We start from the raw sequence: 12,618 nt of genomic DNA, 5'->3' as shown, positions 1-12,618 counted from the left end.
TGCTATATACCTGAAACTGACACAGCCTGGCTAATCAGTATACTCCAGTATAAAATATAATTTTTTGAATTAAAAAAAACAAATTGTATTTCTTGAAGGATATTTGAAATATAAAGAATGTATGAAGTGTGTGTGTGCGTATGTGCTCAGTCGTGTCTGACTCTTTGTGACCCCATGGACCTTCCAGGTACTTCTGTCAATGGAATTTTTCAGGCAAGAATACTGGAATGGATTGCCATTTCTTTCTCCAGGGGATCTTCCTAACCCAGGGATTAAAATCACGTCTCCTGCATTGGCAGACAGATTCTTTACTGCTAAGCCACTAGGGAAGCCCAAAGAAAACCACAATTATTACTTTGTACAATTCTTGATGTGTGTGTGAATACAAATGTGTAATATATGTTATATTTATATATATATACATGCATACACACTTACATTATATTTCACATATATGTCTTACATGTGAAAAATTATCTCTGGTATTTAGTTTCACATTGTGTGATAAGCATTTTCCCATATAGTGACATATTTTCAAAATATTTGATGTGATCCCATAGTACAAGTATTAAACATCACTTGAAAGTATCATAAAATATCTAAACATTATTTGAAATTTATATTGCTTCCAATTTTTAAGCATTATGCAGTATTGAGGATCTTGATTTACATTGATAGTTGCTCATTAATTTCATAGAAATTTTCATTTTTCCAAGCTGTACTTGAGGTTTATGTCATTCCACCCTGACTAATTAACAGTATCATCTAAAAACTGGCAATTTAATCGGTGAAAATAGAATATCTTACAGCTGAACATTTTTTACTCTTATTTGACAAATATATCATGAATAATTACCTATCATATAAAGAAATTCTTTAGGTTTGTATTGTCGTTGCTTGTACATTGTAGTAACTTGAAAAATTCCGTGGGTCTAGAATTCCAGAGAACTATCTATTATTTATTGATTAAGATTTTTGTTTTCTTGATATGAGACAGAAAATTTGTAAGTTATTTATACTGATTAGAAATTTACTAATTTTGAAGTGCAGCATCAACACTCTCTGCATCTATCAACAGTCATCAGTTTGTTTTGTGAAACATCATAACTACTCTAACCTCAGCTCATGTTTTGGATTTTGGATGAAGTCAGCCTCATTTCTGGTCACCAGAGTTGGAAGATGTAATTTGAGAAAACCAGTCAACACGTTTCATTTTTCTTGCTATAGACATTTCCTTAGGGAGGGTCATGAATCCAAGTGAAGCCAATTAAAGCTAATGAGAACCAGTTTTCTCAAGGAAATCAGACTGTCCTGTCCACTTGGTATGTTGACGTTATTGTAAAGTTGAAGAAATCTGGGGCAACTGAGCAACATTAAGAAATGGCAGATACTCAATCAAAAGCTAACTGAGACAGTTCTGAACTTAGCCACTCTCAAAGCCACATCCAGCTTTCGACAGTTGAATTACATGAGTTTCTTTCCTGGTGGCTCAGACAGTAAAGAATCTGCCTGCAATGGGGAGACCCAGGTTCAAACCCTGGTTTGGGACGATCCCCTGAAGAAGGGAATGACAGCCCACTCTGATATTCTTGCCTGGAGAATTCCATGGACAGGGGCTACAGTCCATGGGGTCACAAAGCATTAGACACAACTGAGCGACTAACATTTTCACTTCACATTATTCCTTAAACTGGTTTTCATTTGATTTTATGCTATTTACAACATAGAGTTTTCATTGTAGAGAAAAACTTACCACCTTTTCCTCGTCTTTTTATATCAGTTATTCACTTAGTTTGAGAACGTGTAATTTCTCAAATCTTAGATGTCAGAGTCTCTAGGATCCTAAGATATTGAGGTTACTTTTCTTCAGTGTAAACATAGTATAATACTGTGTCCCAGATTGTGTCACTTTAATTTTGGAATTAAGTGTATTCCTATTGTTCTTGGAAAAACTTCATTATGAACAAAGATTAAAATTCATGAATATTTTATGAAACACATGAATGGATCAGCTCTTTGTATATTTAGCAGAGTTAGTGGCCTGTGTCATGGTGTAGTTCAAGGATTACAGGTGTTTGCTACATCATAAAAGCAAAGCAAAACATAGTCTTTATCCACATTAATAAAATCCTGTTTTTAAGTTTTCAACTTTCTTAGTTTCTAGGTACATAATATAAGATTTAGGTAAACATGTTTAATATGAACACAATCAGTGTGAATTCATTTGTTAATCTCATTTATTTGGAATTATATTACTGTTGGAACTTGTCTTTGCATTTGTTATATACTGAGAAGCATTAATAGGAAATGAGACATTTTTCTCTTTGATCATAAATGCTTCTTTTCAAAATAAAAGTGGTATTCTTACTATAAATATGCAGCAGTTTCCTGTTCATGCCAACTGGTTTTTTCCTGTTTTATAATCTCCAGATGGGCAAAACTTAACTCAATTCTCTTCTCCCAAGCTCTATAATCTGGTTAAACAATGTCCACAGCAAAAACCTAGATTTGTCAGATGCTGATTTTATACCCATATTCAGTTGTTCACCATAACTTATCCCTCTAACCTCCTAAATATCAACTACAGTCCTCTCCTTCTTTCCATCCCTAAATCTCTGGCTTTTCTTGAGGTGTGGGATAGTGGGGCACAGTGCTGACTAATAACTTCATGTGTGGGTTACTGAAGTAAATTGCATGCTCTGTTTCCCTGATTCTGACGTCTCCCTGAATCACGGAAACAGAGCATGCAATCTACTTCAGTAGATTTTCTGAATCTGGCAAAATAGGAACAGAACAGTGGTTTTTATTTATAGGTCAAATGTGGCCATACATTGGTTTTTCACTATAAATTCTTTTGTGTGGTTAGAATCTTGTTTTTTTGAAATAAAAATCATATTCAGAATGTATTTGAGACTTCTAATATAACAAAATTTCCTTTGTCCCCCACACTTTTCCTCATGCCTACCTGTGAAGTTCCTTTTAGCACATCCTCTCATCTACCCTTTCATCCAGCAATTTAACTGTTATACATTAAGTTCCCGCTTAAATAACACTACATTTGATATACCCAATTCTCACATTGATCCCATAGTGTAAGATTTATTATTTCAAGGTAAGAATTGCTTTACAGAAACGGAAATTGCATGACATGGATCCCTGAGAAGAAGTGACAATGATTTTGCTAAGGTTATCAGGTAAGGGGGGTTAACTAGGTACACCTTCACACTATAAGCTTTAATCACATTGAGTTACATTCATTATAACAAAGTCACCCTTTCTTTTCTTCTCTCCATGACTCCCTTTCTGCTTGAAACACTCCTTCCTTCCAACCCACTTCAGTGGCCATGCATGTATGTCTCAATCATTTTTTGATCCAGTATATACAGAACAGTGCTTACTCAATTTGGAGGAAACTTGTATAGTTTGCTTTGTTCCTATTTGCAAGTACTTAAGAAGCTATTGGTGTAGGTTAATGATTCTCAACCCTTCATGACACACTGGGGAAACTTTGAAGCATATTCTAACAGTATTGGGAAATATTGCCCTTTCCAAAGATATCATTTTTGTGTTCAACTTATTGTGTTGGATAAGTTTATGGACTTGGGATCCAGGGAGATCTAGGTCAGAATGACAGCTCTTTCATTACCAGCAAGGAACTCATAGGTGTTAATTAAAGTCTCCGAAATGCAATTTTCTTCTGAGTGAAATGGAATGACAAAGATATTTTCTTTTTAATAATAAGTTATTGTGAAGATTAAATGAGATGGAGCATGAAAAAGATGATCAGAGCACAGTGCTTGCCACCTTTTTTTTTAAAAATAAGTATTATCTGAGAAGTGTTATTATTGACATTCTTTTGTTGCTGTTACTACGTCTAAATCCTTTTGTTAAAACATTCCCAATATGTTAGATATATGATAATAATCATCTTTTCAGAACAATATAAATATGCTAGGTAGACAGACATAATAATATCTTGTGAAAGCTGGTTAGATATCTTTCAATGATTATTTAGTCTTGCTTCTTAATGTCATCCTGCTTTTTTTTTAAATTTATTTATTTTTTAATTGAAGGATAAATGCTTTACAGAATTTTGTTGTTTTCTGTCAAACCTCAACATGAATCTGCACAGGTATACATATAACCCCTCCCTTTTGAACCGCCCTCCCATCTCCATCTCCATCTCCATCCTGCTTTTAGAATAGCTTTCAAGTTCACCAATGATGGGAAAGTCTGTATATCTTAAAAATATCTGTTTAATAATACCATATTTTTCTAGAATATAATAAAAAAATGTGATGAAGGAAATTTAAAAGACCTCAAAAGTAATCATTGATTAGAACACATATTGCTTGCAATATGCTTGGACTTTTTTTTTTTTTTTTTTTTTTGACTTTTTTTTCCTTGTACTTCAAACGTGTCAAATTGCAAAGGCTAATATAACACCTTTTAAAAACCTAAAGCACTGAACAGGCATAATCCCTCTAAGGAAAGAAGAAACTCTTTAACAATGGTGCAAATTATTTGTAGACCTCCTGCTGGAACAAGATAAGTTATTAAGATTTTCTGAAATGATTGACTATTGTTTTAGCTGCTCTTTGTATTTCAACACGGGAGTTAAAGACACTTTGGATGGAAGTCCAAAGGACTTCTCTCTTGTTCGTCAATTCTATAGCATTTGGCAAGGCATTTTGTCTCTGTGTACCTCGGTTTCTGAGGTAATTTTCTGATAAATTAGCAATTTTAAATGCACAATGTCTAATCTGTATTGAGAGCCATGCTTTATTGTAGTAAGATCCTGGAACATCATAGATCGAGAGACTTTGTTCTTTACAAATTGGGTAATTTGACATGTTACATAATCTAATTGAACAATTTTTTTTTTAATCAGAAAAAATGGATATAATTGTGTTGACTTTATTTTTTTGAGAAATATACATTAACTTATTAGCCTGGCAGATGCTAGGTAGTCAGCAAACATTAGCTAAATTAATATTTTATCAGCGCTTTGAAAATATGCAGTTCCTAATTTTAATCCTTAATAGTTAATCAAACGAAGAAGGCAATGACATCCCACTCCAGTACTCTTGCCTGGAAAATCCCATGGGCGGAGGAGCCAGGTGGGCTGCAGTCCATGGAATCGCTAAGAGATGGACACGACAGAGTGACTTCACTTTCAGTTTTCACTTTCATGCATTGGAGAAGGAAATGGCAACCCACCCCAGTGTTCTTGCCTGGAGAATCCCAGGGACAGGGGAACCTGGTGGGCTGCCGTCTATGGGGTCGCACAGAGTCGGACACGACTGAAGTGACTTAGCAGTAGCAGTAGCAGTTAATCAAAATGCATATCCTTTCAGTTAATTGTTTGAGCGTTTATTTATTCAACAAATATTTTATTAGATTTGGATCATTTCCTATGTTTTACACAAGTCTCTGGGTATACTGTGATTAACAACATAGTCATAAACATAACCTTTATGGAGTCATGTGGGGAACAGGCAATATGCAAGTAATACATACGTTAAGTATTTAATTAGAAACTATGATATGGTCCAGGAAAAAACAGAAATTTTTGTAAGGGTAAAGAATGAGAGGTTTCCCTGGTGGCTCAGTTGTAAAGAATTTGCCTGCCAATGCAGAAAACACAGGTTTGATCCCTGGTCTGCGAAAATCCTACATGCCATGGAGCAACTAAGTCATTGCATCACAGCTATTCAGCATGTGCTCTAGAGCCCAGGAACTGAAAATGCTGAGCCCATATGCTGCAACTGCTGAAACACACCTGCTCTATAACCTGTGCTCTGCAACAGGAGAAGCTGCCTGGGCACTGCAACTAGTGAGTAGCCCCTGCACGTCACAACTAGAGAAACGCCTGCACAGCACCAAAGAGCCAGCACAGTGTAATTAATTAAACAAAATTAAATTTAAAAAAATTTAATGAGGTTTTTAAGATTGACTGTAGTCAGAGAAGGTCTGTCTGAGGAAGTGTTATCTAAGTTGCAATCTAAAGTTTGAAAGAAGCAGACAAAGTGAAGAGTGATTTGAAGGGGTATTCCAGAAAGATAAAATGTCATGGGTCAGGGGGATGGGGAGGGCCAGGGAAAAGAAGGGCGGATAGGAGAAAGGTCTGGACAAGATTTAGGAAGAGAAACCTCTTTCGGCTAAGTGGTATGAATGAAACATGATGAAGAGTAGCAGGTTTTCAAGTTGGAAAATTTCAGGGACCAGATTATATTTGGCATTACAGAACATAAGTATTTTCCAAATCAATCAAAGTGAAAAAGGATAGCACAGAGGATTTTAAATTAGAAGAATAATGTGATTCCAATCTACATTTTAAAAGCTCATTCCCACTGCCTACTAGATAGGTATGTATAGGAAAGGTGCAAAATTGAAAGGAGAGAAATCAGTCAAATGATACTGCAGAACGTAAGTTTTACTGACATAAACTAGGGCTGCAGTATTGAGCATGGTTGATAAAAATAATGACAATAACAACAATAATTATAATAACCTTTATTGAGACTTTATGATGTGCCACACACCGTCCTGGATATTTATTTCCTGAGGTTTGTGAAGTTTATTTTTTGAATTTTTTTTTTTAAACAGCACCAGGTTTACAACAAAGTTGAGAGAAAAATACGAAGTTTATTCTTATGTCTCTTGCCCTCTCATATACATCGTGAAAGCGAAGTCACTCAGTCATGTCCGACTCTTTGCGACCTGTGGACTGTAGGCCACCAAGCTCTTCCGTCCATAGGATTCTCCAGGCAAGAATACTGGAGTGGGTTGCCATTTCCTTCTCCAGGGTCTCATATACATAGCCTCCCCCTATTATCAACATCACTCACCAAAATATTTTTTTTGTCTTTTTTTAACCAAGGATGAGGTACATTAATACAGTACAGTTACTCAAAGGCCATAGCTTACCTTTGTTTTCACTTTTGGTAAACCATAGTTTACCTTAGGTTATACATCCTATGAATTTGAACAAATGTATGATGACATGTGTCCATCATTATGGTATGATGTAAAAATTTTTTACTGCCTTAAAAATCCTCTGTTCTGCCTATTCCTCTTTCTAGCCTCTTACCCTTGGAAACTACTGATGTTTTTATTGTCTTCAAAATTTTTTCTTTTCCAGAATGTCATATAGTTAGATAGTAAGTAGCTTTTTCAGATTGCCTTCTTTCACTTCGTAATGTGTATTTAAGTTTCCTCCCTGTATTTTCATGGCCTGATAGCTCATGTCTTACTAATATTCTTCTTTCTGGATGTACTGTAATTTATTTATCCATTCAATTACTGGAGGACATCTTAGTGGCTTTTAAGTTTTGGCAATTGTAGACAAAATTGCTATAAACATCCTAGTGCAGTTTTTTGTTGTTGTTGTTAAGTTCTGAACTACTTTTTGGTAAATATCATGGAGAATAAATGCTGAATCTTAGGTTTAGCTTAGTAAAAACCTGCCAAACTGCCTTCCAAAGTGGCTGACCCATCTTGCATTCCTACCAGCAGTAAATGAGTGTTCTTCTTGCTCCAAATCCTTGCTAGTGTTTGGAGTTATCAGTGTTCCAAATTTTAGCCATTGTAATAGGTGTTCAGTAGCATCTAATTTTTTTTTTTTTTTAAACTGCATTTCTCTGGTGGCATATGATGTGGAATAGCTTTATATAAGCTTATTTGCTGTCTTTATATCTTGTTGGTGAGGTGTCTCTTAGGATCTTTGGCTCATTTTTTAATCATATAGCATTTTTCTTTCTTTGTGGTTGACTTCTTAGAGTTTTTTGTATATTTTAAATGTTTGATCAGATGTGTCTTTTGGAAATGTTTTCTCTCATTCTGTGGCTTGCCATTTCATTCTCTTGATAGGTATTTCAGATAGCACAATTTTTAAAATTAAATGAAGTCCAGCTTATCAGTTATTTATTTCATGAACTGTGTCTTTGCTGTTATATCTAAAAAGTGATTGCCATATTCAAGGTCATCTTGATTGTCTTCTATCGATCCTCGCGGAGTTTTATAGTTTCGTGTTTTATATTTAAATTCATTTTGAATTAATATTTGTTAAGAGTATATGTCAGCACATGTTAAACATTTTATGTATGAGTTCTTATGATGAAAGGCTACAGTTTGGAGGAGTTATTACTTCCCGCAGATCATGCTACTAGTGATAGAAGAGAATGGGCATCAGGAAGCTCTTTATCACAGCCCACACTCTTAATTATGATGCTGTACGACTTCACTGTAAAAGAGAGATCTGATTAAAGATATGTTTTAATGTAGAATATATCAAACTTAAAAATGAGCTACATTTGGGAGATAAGATAAAGTGAGAAATCAAAGAATAGAAGATATTTCTGATGTTTTTATGTTTCTGTATGTATCATTAACAAAAATTAGATAAGAAAAGCTTAGGAATAGTATGATATCCAGCTAAAGTCATTGACTTAAATAAGATTGTCTATGGAAAGACGCTAGAGACAAAAAGAAGAACCATAAGAAAATTCAACATTTTATTGTGTATGAGAGAGGAGAAAGAAAATGATTTCAGGACAAGCCAGTGAGGTAGGAATGTAAATCCAGGAGTGTGTGAGTGAGTGCAGCTACAAGGAGAACGTTAACAACACATTTGACTATCAAGGAGAATTTCAGGAAGTTGAGGAATTAGAAATGTGTTATTTGGAAACAGGAGTCATTTGTGATAGTAAAGAAGCTTTTCAATAAGTAGAGGATTGAAGCCATACTGGAATGTGTCTGAAATGGTTAAATGGAGTATGAAAATTTGAAGACACTATATGGAGACAACATTTTCTATTCATCAAATAAAACCAAAACATTTACTTATAAATATCTAAATAGCAAGAAATAAATGGTAAGATGTTGAAACATAGAGAGACTAAGGAAGAGATGTGGGCGCTCTGAGGCACCAGGCGGTTGAAATAGTCTATATGGAGCACTTAAGAGGGTGATTACTAGTGGAATGTGAAGGGTTATTGGGCAATATGTAGATTCTCTTTGAGTGTGGCAGTCATAAATTTTTACTGACCTCTGTATTAATTGTATATTATTTTCACATCAATGGTCAGCTTCATAGGGCAGGTGTGGAGAAACTGAATGGTGAGTTCATGTAGGAATGATGTTTTTCCAAATTATTCCTGGAATAGAATCAGTCAGAAGAAATTAGAATATTATAAGGAATTGATTACTTTAATAAATTGTAGAATATTAACTGGAAAAAAAATGGAAGGCAAGTGGAATGCAATAAGGGACAAATAACATTTGGACAGAAATGGAGTTGATTTAATATTTTGGAGGCATTGCACAATAATAATATTATCAAGGCATAGTAATGTCAAGAGTATAACCAAGATCCTGATGTAGAATGATACAGAGACCATTAAAGGTAAAGAAGTTTAGGAACTAGTAGAATAAATTATTCCATTAATTATCAAATGGATGTACATGTAATGTTATGAATCAAGATGGAAAAGTGCTTATGCTTTCAGAGTATGCAGGGCAGGCAACAGGGAAGTGTATGAGAATAAATTATTTTATATAAAACTCTAAGTTAAAAAAATAAAGAAGAGAGTAATTTTCTAAGATTAAATTGTACATATCCATATCTAAATAGCAAGAAATAAATGGTAAGATAAACAGGCAAAGAAACAAAAATAAAATCCTGTCTCGTTTTAGCTATGGTGATTGGCAAAGCAGCATTTTTCTTATATACCCACTTTGAATAAATAATACATCTTTTTTACAATTTTATTTGATACTACAAAGATTTTTCAGAATGTATAAATAGAGTTTAATTTTCTCATTTCTACCCCATCATTCCCAAATGTAAAGAGGAAATAGAAATGGGTCAACTTAAGGATATTCATTACAAGCAAAAGCAAATCAATGGAACTTCTAGTTCTAGACAATACAAAGTAACTGGGCTAAAATTAATTTACAATCCTATTTGAAAATCCACCAGCTTGACAATGCAGGAGACATAGAGATGTGGGTTCAATCCCTGGGTCATGAAGATCCTGTGGAGGAGAGCATGACAGTCCATTTTAGTATTTTTGCCTGGAAAATCCCATGGACAGAGAAGCCAGTGAGGCTACAGTTCATAGGGTCACAAAGAGTTGGCCATGACTGAAACAACTTAGCACACATACATGAAAAGCCACAGCTTCATATATTAAATAACCTGTATCATAATAATAACCTATTTTTAAGGCATTGGATATCAGGCAATGAATGACTGCATCTCTTGATTGATGAAAAACAGTAGAGGATAGCTCTGAAATTTCAGTTTTCAGGCCACAATACAGGGCAGGAAATGCAGACACAGCTCAGCAGACTGCCTGGGATGAGAAGCCATTGCTGAGCATCTAGGGAGACCAAGGTGGGTAGAGTTTGCAGGACAGAGTATGGAGAATAAAAAGAAAAACAGAGGTCTGCAGAGGGTTCTCCTACAGTATTCAGCAGAGTAGTGATGACTGTATACATACCCGAAAGCTACTCAGGGAATGAATCACCCAAAGGACTAGAAGGAATAGTGGTCAGTGTTCATGCAGGGTCTGAAATAGTGACTGTTTCTATCAGTGAATAAACAACCTGTAATTCATGAAGCTTCGAATAAATAACTCAGAAGAGCCATTTCTAAGTAGATGGAAATAATTACTCTAGTCTTAACACTTCTCTGCAAATGCAAAACAAAATTTAACAGTAATATTTGAAAAGACAAACTATTTCTAAGTAACTTAACTACATCTTAGAGCAAACTTCAAGAATATTACAGAAATTAAAACAGAAAAAAATCCAGCACAGAAAAAGGTAAAATTCACAACGTCTTATATCCAATCAAAATCACCAGGCCTGCAAAGTAGAAAACAGAATGCAGGATGGAGTGAAAATCAATCATTTTAAACTGACCCAGAACTAATGTGGATGTTAGAATTAGAAAGCTGTTAAAACAGTTAATACAGCTCTAGTATATTCAGAATTTAGGTACAGAGATTGAATGCATTTAAAAAGCCACACACTGTAATTCTAGAGAAGAAAACTACAAAATATGAGATAAAAATTACAGTGGATGAAATTGATGTTAGACATTGCAGAAAAAATTCTTAAAAAGATGGGAATAACAGATTACCTGACCTGCCTCCTGAGAAATCTGTATGCAGGTCAAGAAGCAACAGTTAGAACTGGACATGGAACAACAGACTGGTTCCAAATTGGGAAAGGAGTACATCAAGGCTGTATATTGTCACACTGCTTATTTAACTTATATGCAGAGTACATCATGAAAAATGCTGGGCTGGATGAAGCACAAGGTGGAATCAAGATTGCTGGGAGAAATATCAATAACCTCAGATATGCAGATGACACCACCCTATGGCAAAAAGGGAGAAAGAACTAAAGAACCTCCTGATGAATGTAAAATAGGAGAGTGAAAAGTTACCTTAAATTTCAACATTCAGAAAATGAAGATAATGGCATCCTGTTCCATCATTTCATGGCAAATACATGGGGAAACAATAGAAACAGTGTGTGCTTAATTTCTCAGTCATATCCTACTGTTTGCAACCTTATGAACAGTAGACAACCAGACTCCTCTGTCCATGGTGATTCTCCAGGTAAGAACACTGGAGTGAGTCGCCATGTCCTTCTCCGGGGTATCTTCCCAACCCAGGGATTGAACCCAAGTCTCCTTCATTGCAAGTGGATTCTTTACCATCTGAGCCATGAGGGAAGCTCTGGAAACAGTGAGAGACTTCATTTTGGGGGACTCCAAAATCAATGCAGATGGTGGCTGTAGCCATGAAATTAAAAGACACCTGCTCCTTGGAAGAAAAGGTTGTCTATGACCAACCTAGACAGCATAGCAAAAAGCAGAGACATTACTCTGCAAACAAAGGCCCATCTAGCCAAAGCTGTGGTTTTTCCGATAGTCATGTATGTTTGTGAGAGTTGGACTATAAAAAATGCTGAGCACCGAAAAATGGATGCTTTTGAACTGTGGTGTTGGAGAAGACTCTTGAGAGTCCCTTGGACTGCAAGGAGATTCAACCAGTCCATCCTGAAGGAAATCAGTCCTGAATATTCATTGGAAGGACTGATGCTAAAGCTGAAACTCCAATACTATAGCCACCTGATGCGAAGAACTGACTCATTGGAATAGACTGATGCTGAGAAAGATTGCAGGCAGGAGAAGGGGATGATAGAGGATGAAACAGTTGGATGGCATCACTGACTCTATGGACATGAGTTTGAGTAAGCTCTGAGAGTTGGTAATTGACATGGAAGCCTGGTGGGCTGCAGTTCATGGGGTTGCAAAGTGTTGGACACGATTGAGTGACTGAACTAGACATTGAAGAAAGAAAAAGTTTGGTAAATTTGAAGACATAGTGATAGAGTCCACAAAAATTAAATACAGAAATGAAAATTTTTAATCTAAAAAGATGACAATTTTCTTTTTCAAATTTAGTGGAAACTACAAACTTACAGATATAATAAATCCCAAGCACATGCACAAAATAAACTGCACCAAGACACATTATAATTAAATTACTCAAAACTGAGGATAATGGAAAAGTTCTTAGAAGCATTCAGAGAAAGAAA

This window comes from Budorcas taxicolor, chromosome 3, assembly GCF_023091745.1.
Source record: "Budorcas taxicolor isolate Tak-1 chromosome 3, Takin1.1, whole genome shotgun sequence".
Lineage (NCBI taxonomy): Eukaryota > Metazoa > Chordata > Mammalia > Artiodactyla > Bovidae > Budorcas > Budorcas taxicolor.
The sequence above is the reverse complement of the archived record's forward strand: the minus strand, read 5'-3'. Positions refer to the sequence as shown.